Source organism: Ictidomys tridecemlineatus, chromosome 7 (assembly GCF_052094955.1).
Source record: "Ictidomys tridecemlineatus isolate mIctTri1 chromosome 7, mIctTri1.hap1, whole genome shotgun sequence".
NCBI lineage: Eukaryota > Metazoa > Chordata > Mammalia > Rodentia > Sciuridae > Ictidomys > Ictidomys tridecemlineatus.
This window is the reverse complement of record NC_135483.1, coordinates 142,824,524-142,838,442: the sequence shown is the minus strand read 5'-3', so window position 1 is coordinate 142,838,442 and position 13,919 is coordinate 142,824,524. Positions and strand designations below refer to the sequence as shown.

Below are 13,919 nucleotides of genomic sequence, written 5' to 3'. Positions count from 1 at the left end.
TTACCCATTAGACATTGTACTGGACTTGTAGTTTTCAGTTTGTGATTTTTGTAAGCCGAGAGCTTCCTTTCTCAGAAGCAAAGCTTCTCTGGATGCCTTGGAGGGTGTGCTTGCCTTTCATGCTGCTTGTGCCAGTTGCATGGGCACAGTCTTTCACCTCCTTCTCTCTGGGTGGCAGTGAGACCCTCCCTGCCATTTTCCCACCTTGATCTGCTGAATCCCACTCCTATCTGTACCATAAATGGAATCTGCCATTACTTGCCAGCCTTCTGGCTCCAGAGTGGCCATCGACCCATTCATCCACCCACCTAATAAACACATATTAAATACCTCTAAATAAAATCATATGAGAAGGCTCAGCCCAGTGGCCAGCACATAAGGAGAATAAAGTGCCCATCCTGTCTAAAAAGCACAATGCCTCTTCATTTCCCTGTGTCTGAGGTGATTGGCTACCAAGAGCATGCCTCTATGCCAGCCTTTCCTCTTCCCTAGAAGGTGAAAATTGGGTGCTTGGTTCATTTTCACTGCCTGTGTATCCTGTCCTCTCCCTGTAGCCTCAGGGCTCCATCTGAAATGACTCTGAAAGAAGGGGAAGAAAAAGAATAACTGTTTTCCATTCTCAGGCATTGCTAGGTCCCAGGGGCAGCCAGGTGCAATCTATTCAAATAGCACCCTTATCTAGGAGGGGACAATAAATGGAAAATACTTCCCAGCTTTACAGGCTTGCTTTTGCCCTCTGCCCCAGTGAATAGAGTTTATACCCAGTCTCTCCAGTAACCAGAACATCAGTGTTAATGCTAGACGTTCTGTTTCTCTCACTTGGTGCCTGGAGCTTTGCAAACACTGGGAAACAATAGAGCGACCAGATCCTTCCTAAATGTACTTCTTTACTCTAAAAAGCTTTATTATATTAATTTTTATAATTAGAGTTTTAAGAGAGACTTGATCATCCTAAAAAATACATGATAATTTTACCTTTAGGAGATAATTTTGAATTTCAAACTATTAGAAATTGTGCTTGGCATTTAGTTTTCTGGGTTTTTTTTTTAATTAAAAAAAAACTTGGATACTTTGCTTAGGCCATAGTTTTATATAACAATCCTTTTTCTTTCTGAAAAAGCAGCAACAATTAGAAGTAGTTCCAAACCAGTATAAATTTAGCAGTCTTTGTGCTCATTTTGCAGATGAACATGCTAATATAAATGTCTAGGATTGGAAGTTTTACAAATAATCTAGCCATAACCTAGATTCTCTAATAGTGTTCATTGGCTATCTCCATAGCACATCAATATAATTTTCTGATATATGTAAATGATTAAATGCCTGGGTGAAAGGCATTGGGTAGTTGTTTATTATACTTTAACTGGACCACTGACAAGTCATTAAGCTGTGTGTGTAAAAGCTGGCCATTATGTTCTTTTGGGGACCATAGATTCTTCACAGCAAATTGAAGTCCAACTAAGCTAGGAGCCACACGGTGTCCTTGTCCCCCCTGAGCACTGCAGCCTCTGTTGCTGGTGGAGAGAGGAAGTTTAAGAGCCAGGGTGAGGAGGGGGGCTGGAATTTTAAGTGGTTTCCACTTGTGCATTCAATTCTCATGCCATCCTGGGTTGGACTCCTTAACTTTCATGTCATACCTGGGATCTATTATTAAAAAGAAAAAGAGCGGGAAAATCTTTTCATTGGAAAATGTCTTAAAACACAAGAAAACAGCAGATGAAAAAATGTGATGTACTGTAAAGGAAAGTGGTGATATGAGTTCCTCTAATCCCTTTCAGTTTTATTGCTGTATTCTTCTGGATCTATTTCTGATAAATGTTTCTTAGAAACATTGACTTGTCTTTGCTTGAAATTCATTCTGAATAATAATTTCACATTCCCTTTTATTCATAGGCTTAGTGTGTTATAGTTACATATTGCTGTGTAACAAACCACACCAGAATGTAGTGGCTGAATACATCAGTCATTTTAATTGCTGACAGTTCTGTTTTATGGGTTGGGCTCCATTGGCAGCTCCTCTGCTGTTCTGGCCTATGATTGTATTCAGTTGGTAGGTTAGCTGGGGCAGGACTCTATTGGGAAGCAAGGGTGACTTTTCTCTTTTCCATGTAGAGCCAAGGATCACAAAAATAGAAGTAGAAGAATGTCACATCTGTAGACTTCTAGTAGTTAAATCGTCACAAGTGCAGCTCAAATTCAAGGGGTGAGGACCACACATGATGTGAATACCTGAAGGCATGGCTCACTGGGGGCCACCAGTGGAACAGACAACCACACAGTCATTATTCAATCAGTTGATATGAATTGGGTGCATTTATCTTGTGCTAGGCAATGGTGAACAAGCGATCCATGGTCCCTGCCAAGGACAGCTGATGTGGACTCCACGTTGAATGTCTTTGAGTTTAGCAATCCACTGCAAACCTTTTTCAGGCTCATGTATGGTGAGCTCCTTAGATGCTTCTTAACCTCTACTTGGCTTCTATGCCTCTCTCACATACTTGGTTCCTTTCTGCTTCTTCCTTCCCTCACTTAGAGAAGTGAGGAATGACCAGGACTAAGCAGGAATGTCCCAAGGCAGTGGTGATGGAGAGTCACAGATTCTGGAGTCAGTGGGTTGCAGAAAGCAGCTCAGGTCACAGGGCTGAAGAGTCCAGAGGTGAAAGGATTTGGGGGAAAATTGAAAGTGGGAAAAAGAAAAAAACAAGTCAGAAGAAAGTTGAGAAATGATTGGAGACATAATCAAGGCAAGATAAATGAGTCATCTGAGAAGAAAAAAAGGACAGATAAGAAAAGGCCAAGAGAAAAAGGTGGTTCTACAAGTTCTGACCTCTGTCATGGAAGTCTCTAGAATCTTGTTCTGTTATATCTCCCTCGTGTACCAGCATTCTAAAAGTTAGAGATGTTAAATAAGGCTTTATTTCTAAAGGCCCCAGTGGGTAGACCAGGGACCTTCAATAAGCTTTCTTGTTATATGAAAAGGAAACAAGGGGCTGGGGTTGTGGCTCAGTGGTAGAGCGCTTGCCTCACATGGTGAGGCACTGGGTTCAATCCTCATCACCACATAGAAATAAATAAATAAACAAAATAAAGGTATTGTGTCCATCTACAACTAAATACACACACACACACACACATTTATATGGAAACAAACAGCTATTACAGTAAGATAAATTCTCATTATTTTTGTGAAAAAGAGAACTTTTAAGAAAAGAAAGGGACATAAAAACAGTTAAAATGAATTAAAAAGAATGAGCAGAATACTTTGTTGTCTATTCCCAAATGATCTGACAGAGAAATATCTGTAGCCTCAGAGAATGGAGAGGGAGCATGTCCCCATGATCAATTTTTAATAAACATAAATGGTATAATAAATTATGCATGAAGGAATGGAATAAAGCATTAAACAATGAAGGATAAATAATTTAAATGATTAAAAATTGCCTCTGTCATATGTTTGATGTATGAGAACTCTATTTGAATTTTCTCTTCAAGGAAATGCAGCAGGGTTTTTAAAGGGACTTTTTCAAAACAGGTTTGTTAAAGGGAGAATCATGTCTGCCAGGAGAGGTTGCTGAGCACAGAAATGCCCTACTTCCATGTTCCTTTATCTTGCACTTTCTCTGATACTTAGGAGAAGTATCTCCTAGTGGAAGGTATTCTATCAGGTAGATAGTGGTACAGTCTCACTGTCTCCTTTCGGATATTCAGAGGAACTGTCATGGGTCAATTTTTTAAATAATCTTAGACTTTCAGGATTCCTAGGTAAGAGGCACAGTTCTTAAAGTCCACTACCTCAGGTAAACTTCCATTTTTATTCCCAAATTAGAGAAGCTGGGTGGGTTACAGAGAAGTCCTAACAAAGACATGTCTCCCTCTCATTGACCTCTCTCCTTAGGGGTGCCACATTTCATCAAAAGCACCATGTTATAGTATGCAGTGGTTAAGAGAATAGCCACTGAGATCAGTGAACCTAATCTCTGCCATTTATTGGCTTTGTGACCTTTTTTCAGTTAATTTAACCTCCTCGAAACTCACCTTTCTTATTTGTAAAATGGGTCCAAGTAATGCACATCCTAGAGGACTTCTGAGCATGAAATAAGACACAAATGACAACTACTTAGCTCAGAGCAGATTTTCCATTTTCATTATTGCTAGGTGCATTGGTGAATGCCTGTAATCCCATAGACTCAGGAGGCTGAAGCAGGATAATCACAAATTCCAGGCCGGCCTCAGCAACTTAGCAAGGCTCTAAGCAACTTAGTGAGACCTTGTCTCAGAATAAAAAAAGAAAAGGCATGGGGATATAGTTCAGTGGTAAAGGGCCCTGGGTTTAATTCCCAGAACTGCCCCCCACCACACACACACACACCCTATGTACAAAAGTTTATTATTAGTTACAGAATTATATATTGAGTGTTTATTTCCAGTCTCAGAAGAGTGCACAGTAGACCAGTAGAACCAAGGAAAAACACCATAAATCAAGGAAATACTCACCACCTAATGCAAATTAAAAAATCATAAGCAATAGGGCCAATTTTGGAAAATGCAGTGTTTTTAAAAACCTGATTTCAAATATCTTAAGGCAGAGTCATAGCTCTCCAGTTAACTCTAATCCCCAGTATTTCCATTGTCTTACTCCGGCCTGCTTTTATTCCTTTTCCCACCTAGCAGGTAGGAGCTTGAGTTTGCTACCTTTAGCAGAATGGTTAGCTCTAGAAGTTAAATATTTTTAATAAGTGTCCTAGCTCCTCAAATGCTTTAATATGTTGAGAATCTGCTCTGTTCTAGCCACTGAACTAAGCAGTTTCCATTTGTGTTTTATTTTATGTTCAATAATCCTTTGGGATGAGACCCATCGTACAACAAAGGCATCTAATTGCTATGTAACTTTAATGGAGATAGAGAAAAATCTGAATAATCTTAGTACAATTAAAGGGCCAAAGATAACAATGGATTTTCTACCAGTTATTTCCTTTGTCGTTATTCTAAATTAATATTTACCTAACATCCATGTAGGATTTCTGCTGCCCTGGGACTATGGCCCATTATCATTCAGAAGTGATTATCTAGAAATACAGTTGTAGCCAATTTGTTGTTGATATTCTATAAGCACACATGCTTATCAATAAAAGTTAAAGTTCAAAATGTTGGTGTACCTGACAATAGGAAACTGAAGACTCACTGCAAATATTTTAAAATATGACTGTAAATTATGTTGACTCTTTCCAGAGAGGTGGGTCTAACTCTCATGTTTATCTTTTATTGAAAAATCTAACAGTGATATGGCACATTTTGATGGGACCAGGTAGTTTTCACCGTCAAGATCTTAAAAACACGATGGTGTGTAATATGGTGACTATCCAAAGTACTTGAATCTGGTGATGGAGAGGGTTATTATTACTTTGATCAATCACGTACAGCAGTATTGACCCAAGAAATATCTACTGAGTGTAAAATAAGATATAAATGGCAATTGCTTAGCTAGTTCATGGAACAGAGCAGATTCTCAATAATATTTATTACTACCTATCTTATTATCTATCTATATTGAATATATATTTTTCAGTCTCAGAGAGGATTGTGACTTCCTAGGCTAGGTGATGAAAGGTCATATTTCTGCCTGTTCTTTGGGAACACTCACATTTAGAAACTTGAGCCCCCGTACAAGAAGTCCATTAACATGCCAGAAAGGCCTCATGCATTCTGGCTGACAAATTTGGTGGAGCCCATTCTTTAACATTCTAAGCCTTGTGCCATATAAATGAAGAAGCCCAACTGGAAGTAGATTCTCCAGCCCCAGTGTTCTAGCCCCTATTTCCTCAGGTGATCCCAAACCAAGATATTATGGAACAGAGAATAGCTGTCTCCACTGTGCCATTTCTGAAGACTTGACCCACAGAATCCATGAGAGCAGTGAAATGATGGTGGTTTTATGCAGCTAAATTTAGGGTTATTTGTACATAGCAATAGATTACTGGAGTACTCGCCCATTAAGGTTGCCATGCTCTGGAGTTTGGATAGTCACCATATAACACACCATTGTGTTTCTGAGATCTTGACTATAAAAACTAAATATGCCATATCAGTTAGTTTTTTCAATGAGAGTTAGTACTATAATTTGCATCTTGAACGTCTCCCAAAGGCCTGTGTGTTAAAGGATTGGTCCTCAGGGGTGGCGCTGTTGGAAGGCGACAGAACCTTTGAGAGGTATGGCCTAGAAGAAAATTCTTTGGTCATTTGGGAGTGTGCTGTCAAAGTGGACTGTGGGATTGGGCATGGTAGTATACATCTGTAATTCTAGCAACTTGAGGTGCTAAAGCAGGAAGATCAAGAGTCTGAGGCTCATCTGGGAAGCTTAGCGAGACCATGTCTCAAAATAAAACATAACCCCATTATATGTTTCTTTTCTTTTTTTTTTTTTTTTTGGTACTGGGGATTGAACCCAGGACCTTGTGCATTTGAGGCAAGCACTCTACCAACTGAGCTATATCCCCAACCCCATTATATGTATAACTGTAATGCACTAATAAAAAATATATTAAAAAATAAAACAATAAACCCTGAAGGGAGAGGGAAATGCAGCAGGAGATAAATGAAATAGAAATAAAAATGAACTGAGAAAAAAATGTAAAAAGGTCTGGGCTGTAGCTCAGAGGTAGAATGCTCCTGGGTTTGATCTCCAATACCTTAAAGGGAAGCGAGGTGGGTGGTTGTGGGGTTCTTGCTCTCTTGCTTATTGGCCATGAAGTGAGTGACTTTGTGTTGCTGTGTGCTGCCTCCATAATGTTGTGGTATTTGCCTCACCACCACCAACCCAAGGCAGCAGGACCAACCGAGCATGGACTGAAACTTCCAAAACTGTGAGCCTAAATCAATCTTTCTCTTTCATAAGTTATCACAAGTGTTTCATATAGTGACAGAAAGCTAGCTAACACAGCTAGCTAATTGGTTAACAGATATCCATGGAGCTGGACCCAAACAAAAGGCAACAAACAAAACCAACCTCCCCTAAAATTTTATAGCTTGCTTGGAAGGGCGTGCTATTGTTTTTTTCACTCAGTAGTAACTCAGTGTCATTGCTTCTCAAGTAGAAACAACAGTTTCCTCAGTGACGAGGAATTAATGCAAGGCAAAGGCCTTTGTGTTTTAAACATAGATAAAACTGTTGGTACACATAAATGCTTGATGTCATGATTATTTTAGATTAGTGGGCAATACTAATAGTTTGTGCTTTTATGAGCATTTGAGCAGTTTGAGCCATACAGGAAGACCAGGCTCTTGGGGCCCAAGGTAGCTGGTGCTATAGAGGCAGCTGGACTATAGTGACCGCCTCAGTTCTCCTTGGTTTTGTCTGTGAACAAGTCAGGAGTTTGAAAGTCAGGGTGTGCAGATCACAGATCACTTACTGCCTTGCAGCCTGACAAGAATGTAGAAAGCCAGCTCCCTGTGGGTCCACAGCTGAGTGTGTAGGTCGGGGATGGCAAACCCACACACAGTCTATAGGGCTGCCTCTGTACACGTCAGGTGGCTGCCATGTTGGTCTCATCCAGCTGTGGGGTGGTCACTCAGGTGCTCCTGGTCGGGCCTTCTGGGACATTTCTTGCTGCCCATCTTTCTGAGGAGAGCCTGGGGACACATGGAGCCAGAACACAGGTCCTAGCGTGGCCACAAATGAACAGAAATTGATGCTTTCTGTTTGTCAGAGACTTTCTGTTTCTGTTAAAAAAAAAATGTCAGGAGATACTGTTTACGTTGAATACTAAAAAACTAAAAAGAAAACTGAAAAGCTAGAAAGTTCATCATTTTCTAGAAGAACATCTAGGATGGCTTTTAGATTCAGAAAACACCTCCTTGTACAGGGCTTGTAGAAGGAGGAAGGTCTACATCCTAGTGTCTGCCTTTAGAACTATAAACTGGTTAATTTAGACTCTGAACCAACACTTTTTAAGGAATCGGAAGCTCTTATATTTTGTATGTACACAGAGTAGACATGTGATAAAATTGGCCGACTAAACTGGATTTTGAGAATGGGGGGTCCTCTGTTCTCTGTTGCTGGGAGGCAGTAATCTTTCATTCATTCAGAACATACCTGCCAGATGCCAAACGCTTTCCCCTCCCAGGAGGAGGTCAACCTGGAAGGAGGGTGAATGGTGGACTGTATTCGTGCCCTAGTGGAGTGCAGGGGCTCCACCTGGCTGATCCCCGAACTGACACCAGGATTGGCACTGCAGGATTCGGAACATTTTCTCTGAGGTGCTTGTCACTCTAAGTGCTGACAGGCCCCAAATACTCATCTTTATTTAGCCAGCTCAGTAGAAGGACTGAATTTGGAGGGGCTGCCCAGAGGAAAGGGGGGGTTTAGAATTTAGCCTTAAAGTCACTAGAGTAGCAGAGTTTCTGATCTCTTGTTGTCAGGACAGGAAGAACTGCATGGAGATAAAGGCTCACCTGCCCAGTGCATTTCAGTGAAGTTAAGGTTTCCTGTCCAGGCTGAGGTAGAAATGCGTTTTCAGAATGACTGGTGGTCACTTTCCTTGTTTGACCTCTAGATCGCTTTGCATTCTTCTATGTGATGGTTAGTCAGGTGCAGCCCCCAAAGGAGGAGTTCAAGAAAACAAAACTGATTATACCCAGACACAGGAGGCATGCCATGCCACATGGGTCCACATGGGAAGGACACTAGGTGATCAGGAGGCAGAAGACAAGAGCCAGGGAATGTTTAGGCCGGAACCTTCCTAGGAATTAAAAGGCTGGGCAGGGTGGGGGAGCAGGTTAGTACTGGTTAGTTGAATAACTTGGAGGACTCTAAGCTTCAGGGGTAGTTCCTGGTTGTCTGGGACCTGGTTCTGCAATGACAAGGAACCAGAAATGTTGCCTTCTGGGCGTATAGCCGAATAAGGAGGTATGGTTCTGGACTGTCAGAGGCCTGCTCCTAGCTAAGCTTGCATTGTCTCTAAGAATTGGCTAGCCCTGGGACAAGTGGTCTTTCCCCAGCTAGGAAGGTTTTTTGTTTGATTTGTTTTTAAAGATGTCAAAGCATTTATATATGTGTTTGTATACACACACACACACACACACACACACACACACACACCACAGATAAAGTAGCTGGCTACCATTTATGGGCCCTGCCTGGCATGTGAAAAATACATATTTAAAAAAAAACTGGAATCACACTGAGTGTGGCCTGATGGTGACAACACTGAGAGCCATGAAGAGGAAACAGTGGATTCATGTCTCATTTCATGATATCTGAAGGTGCCCCCGAAGTACACAGTTTTGGGGGGTGAGATGCACATCACCATTTGAATTGCTTTCTCTCTCCTCCCTCTTGTGTGAAGAGTTGGATTTAAGAAAGTTAAATGTGCTGTTAGACAAACTCCACAAATAATAAATGCAGTCCTATTGTATGTCAGTCCACCTATTGGTTGGGGATTCCTGGATGATTATTATTTTTTAAAAAATTTGAATAGGCTAAGGCAGTTTCTCATTAACAACAGAGTGGTGGTGGTATTGCTTTGCTTTGTTTATTTTTATTTTTACACCTTAAATTTTGATGGGAGGGTGGGGCAGATATCAGGGATTGAACCCAGGGACACTTTACCACTGAGGTACATCCCTATTCTTTTTTTTTTTATATTTTATTTTTGAGACAGAGTCTTACTAAGTTGCTGAGGCTTTCTTCGAACTTGGAATCCTCCTACCTCAGCCTCTCAAGTTGCTGGGATTACAGGTGTGTGCTGCTGTGTCCAGCAAATTCTTGTCTTTAATTGGGCTAGATGCATTTTTTAAAGCTTAATTCGTGCATCTAGTTGTACACTCAGTAGCATACTGTACTTGGTCACATCCTGTTTCCCCTCCTGCATAATCCTTACGCTTGAGAGGGTTTCACACTGATATAATTAAGTTACTAGAAATCTCAGCATGCTTTGGTAAGTATTACAGTTCATGATGGTAGTTTTCCAGTAATAAAGGAAGAAACAGTTTATTAAAAATAAAAGGCACAATCGATTTATTGTAATATTCCATTAACTTTGGTTCTGCCTCTACTTCCCAGTGTTGTTAATGCTACAGTGTCCTTAAGTTAAAATGCGGTTTATGTAAAATGTTCGGGAGATATGTTTCAGTAAAACACAATGTTATTAGACAGAGATGGCTGATCATTTTTGTGTATAAATTTGTCCTTGGAAGTTAATTGGTGGATGTTATGTTGCTTTCCGTACCTAAATATATCATTGGAGGTATGTAAGAGTAATTTAGTAATAACACCCTTGTTTTATTTTAGCAACCACCAGAGCACCCACTTTATTTCTAGAAGTTGAAGGAAGACAAAGAAAATAATAGATGCTGATATACAAAATGTAGTGTTTTCCACTAAAAATAACTGTTACTAATTAATAAACTCTTAACAGATGTTTGCATTTTTGTAAATTACTTCCTTTACAGGATCATGTAATTCAGCCTATCTGCAGCCACTTCAAAATCCAAATCACAGACCAGAAAAAATCTGATAAACACAGGAGGTTGTGTTTGATGTTGCTCAGCTGGATGTGACCCACACTCTAATTGTAACCTGAATAAGTCCTGAGGCCTCTCTCTCATGGCCAGATTCTGCCTGCCGTCTCCATCAAAAGAAAACACATTCTAGTACCAGAAGCCCTGAAGAACATGTCTTTTTAATCTGAGTTTTTTTAAAAAACACAGCTTAAGAGTTTTATACTTCACACCACATAAACAACTTCTTCAAAATTCTATGTGGCCAACCTGTTCCTCTACCTAACACTCATGGCTGCTGCCGAACCTCGCTTGATCTCTCTCTTCCAATTTCTCATTAGTCCTGAAGCTCTACTCATTTTTTTAAAAAAAATTATGGACATACATTTTACACACAATTTTTTTTCCTTATTTTTGATCAGACACAAACACGACCTCCAGCAATCTCACAGTACCCTTTGGATTTCTTTTCCTACTTCCCAACTGGATGGCACCCCTCTAGAAAGACCTATAGCTCCATTTCCCCTGATTCTTGAATATCCTTTGCTTTCCACATGTAGAACACCCTCAGAAAGGAAGATCTTTGTTTGACTAATTGCTTTTCTTGAAAGAAATTCTAATCTAGAATTTCCTGAGAATAAATTTCTTTACTTACTAACACCATTCGCAGTCATTTTTGTACTCTTTGAATCCATATTTAATACTTATAAAACTGCTTTATAGAAGAAACTGTGCTGGCCCCCCCCACCAAATAAAGTAATTCACTTCAGCTAGTAAATAATAGATGTTACTTGAACCCAGGCAGTTTGATTCCAGAATCCTTCCTTTTAGAAGTGATACAAACCTGCCAGCCAATTTTGCTCCATTCCATGTGCTCTTGAGTGTGCAAGAAAGGGATGGTTGTGTCTGATTAAGACTATACAAGTAGAAAATTAGGTGTTTTCTTGGTCCCATGTTCTGTACATGTGTTAGGAAAATGGAGATTCTAAATCAAAGCCACAAATCTGCATAGTGAAAGGCCCTTTCTTGTTCATGATTCCTCCCAACACCATGGTCACACTTGATTTGTTTACATTATCTCATATTAGTCTATTCGGTACTCACCCTAAAAGAAAGGGGCAGCAGATGTATGAAAGCCCCTTGGTTCTTAGTACTATCTATCTGCTACTTCTGAAGTTCTATATTTTTGAAGCTTCTTAAAAGTCATTTTGGATGAATGACAAAGCTTTCCTGTGTAACCCTAGTCCATCTTTCTGTGAACAAAGAAATTTGCCATTTCCTTTCAATGTTTTGATCACTAAGAAAGATGAATGAAGAGCCTGGTTATTTGGAATTTAGTTGCATAATAGTGAAAAGGGTCGATGGGGTTGTTGGCATTAGACCCCATGATATTCCATAGAAGAATGATCCTACTAGGTAGGGCTCTGGCTTTGAGGGTAAATGGTCAAGGGCTTGATAATTTTGGCTTAGATTACATTACCATGGCATAAACAATGTACCAGTGTACAGTGCACCAGCAAGAGAACTTTCTTGACCTTTCAACTTCCTTTTAGCTGCTCCAAGTACTGAGAAATGTGATGCATGGTATCTTTTTGCATGATTGCAAATGAGGAAAGCCTTTGCATGACATAATGTCCAAACCCTGCTTACCCCCCACCCTGAAACAGTTAGACACAATTGCGCTAGGATCTGGCTGGACTACCTGACCCCCACTGTGAAGCACTGAGCATTTTCTCCCTGCACCACTTACATGTTGTGTGCATAAGCTTCAGTTTCTCTTGGAGGCAGAACAAGGAGACAATTTTGGTATATACTGGAAACAACACTGGACTTGTAGCCAGAAACTGGATTTAAATCCCAGTTCTATCACTTACTCACTGGTTTGAACATATCCCTCCCACTCTTGGAAACTTAATCTGTTCATTTGTAACAAGAGAACGATAAACATAATTTTTAACTTGGTGTTTTAAATATGTTAACAGAAAAATCACTCTTTTTAAGGTGTTTTACCACTTCTTCTTTGTGGTCCAAAACAGGATTTCAGATCAGTAAATTCAGCTACTGACATATTTAAACAGTTGCAAGACTTTTGTCCTCCATTCCCTCTTCCCTACCACCCCAGAATTCTCTGAGAAAAATCAGATATGGAATTTAAACGTTAACCTTATTCAAACACATACACATATTTTTTAACTATGTAGCTAATATCTGTATTTTATAGTCAGAATTTCCTCCATCTCCTTCCCCACTACAGTGATATCAAAGCTTTCAAAAATGATAACTGCCTAATTTTTAGAAAAGATATGTCTCATTTATTACTGTTCTCTTACTTAGGCATTAAGAAACTCAAAAATCTATCCTCTCAGCTCTTCTAGCAACATTATTTTCTCAATTTCTCTATTGAGTTCCTTAATTCTTTTCTCTTTTGGCAGGGAGGATCGGACCCAGAGCCTCATGCATGCCAGACAGTGCTCTACCACTGTGCCACAACCACCCTGGCATCCAGCCCCCCCCCCTTTTTTTATTCTGAGACAAGGTCTTGCTTAGTTGCTGAGGCTGACCTCAAACTTACGATCTTCCTGACTCATCCTCCTGATTTCTAGGATTACAAGCCAGTGCCACCACACCTGGCTGACCTCCTGGACTCTTTAGAGGATATGTTTACATTGTTATGTTCTTGTGCAGTCCTAGAACAGATTCCTCAGCCAGTGATGATTTTTAGTGACTGGGAGTCAGGTGGCCAAGAATTGCTCCCTGACAGCATCTCTTTTGCAGATACTTCTACGCATATCTGCAGTATCTGCATGTCTCAAAGCCCAAAGTTTGCAGAAGCATGCCCCAGGGTGTTCTTGGTGATGTTTTAGCTGGGTTCCTGGCCGTCCACACTTACCCATATTATTGGTGAGAGTTATAGCCAGCCTTCCATATGGTTCCGGGAATAAATAGAGATCCAGTGACATATCCTTTTAGAGGAGTTCTAATGCCCATGTAATACCCACCCCCCAATATGTCATTATTGTTATTAACATGAAGCTATCATTTCATTCCCCAGAACAATGGATTGACCCTACCATGCAGGTCTCTGATGTTCACTGGGAGGACACGTGGGGGACTTCTAAACCATCAGATATTAAAACTCACACAGCCAAGGGTAGAGGGTATTTTGATAATAAAAAGCATGTCAGCAAAAATCCAGAAAAAGAGGGGAAAAAACACAACAAAACAATTAAACAGTATGATAGAAAACATATAAAATTGTCAGGAATAAAATTAACATAGAACAATAAATGGGACTAGTTTAATTCCTTTAATAAAATCAGTTAACACTCAAGATTCATTAAAAAAAATCTAGTTATATGCTTTCTTCAAGAGTTGTACATAGACCAAAATTACACAGGATGAAAATTAAGGAATAGTTGGCAAGT

General features: G+C 40.0%; 1 protein-coding gene and 1 non-coding gene across 2 annotated transcripts in view; one reads left to right on the top strand and one right to left on the bottom strand.

Annotated features, from left to right (window-relative positions):
* The window catches only part of Wipf1 (WAS/WASL interacting protein family member 1), a 114,440-nt gene that overhangs the window by 22,583 nt on the left and 77,938 nt on the right, over positions 1-13,919 (top strand). The gene's annotated exons all lie outside the window — the stretch shown is intronic.
* On the bottom strand, positions 6,422-6,496 carry Trnal-caa (transfer RNA leucine (anticodon CAA)). The gene has a single exon. It is a non-coding gene; the product is annotated as a tRNA-Leu (tRNA).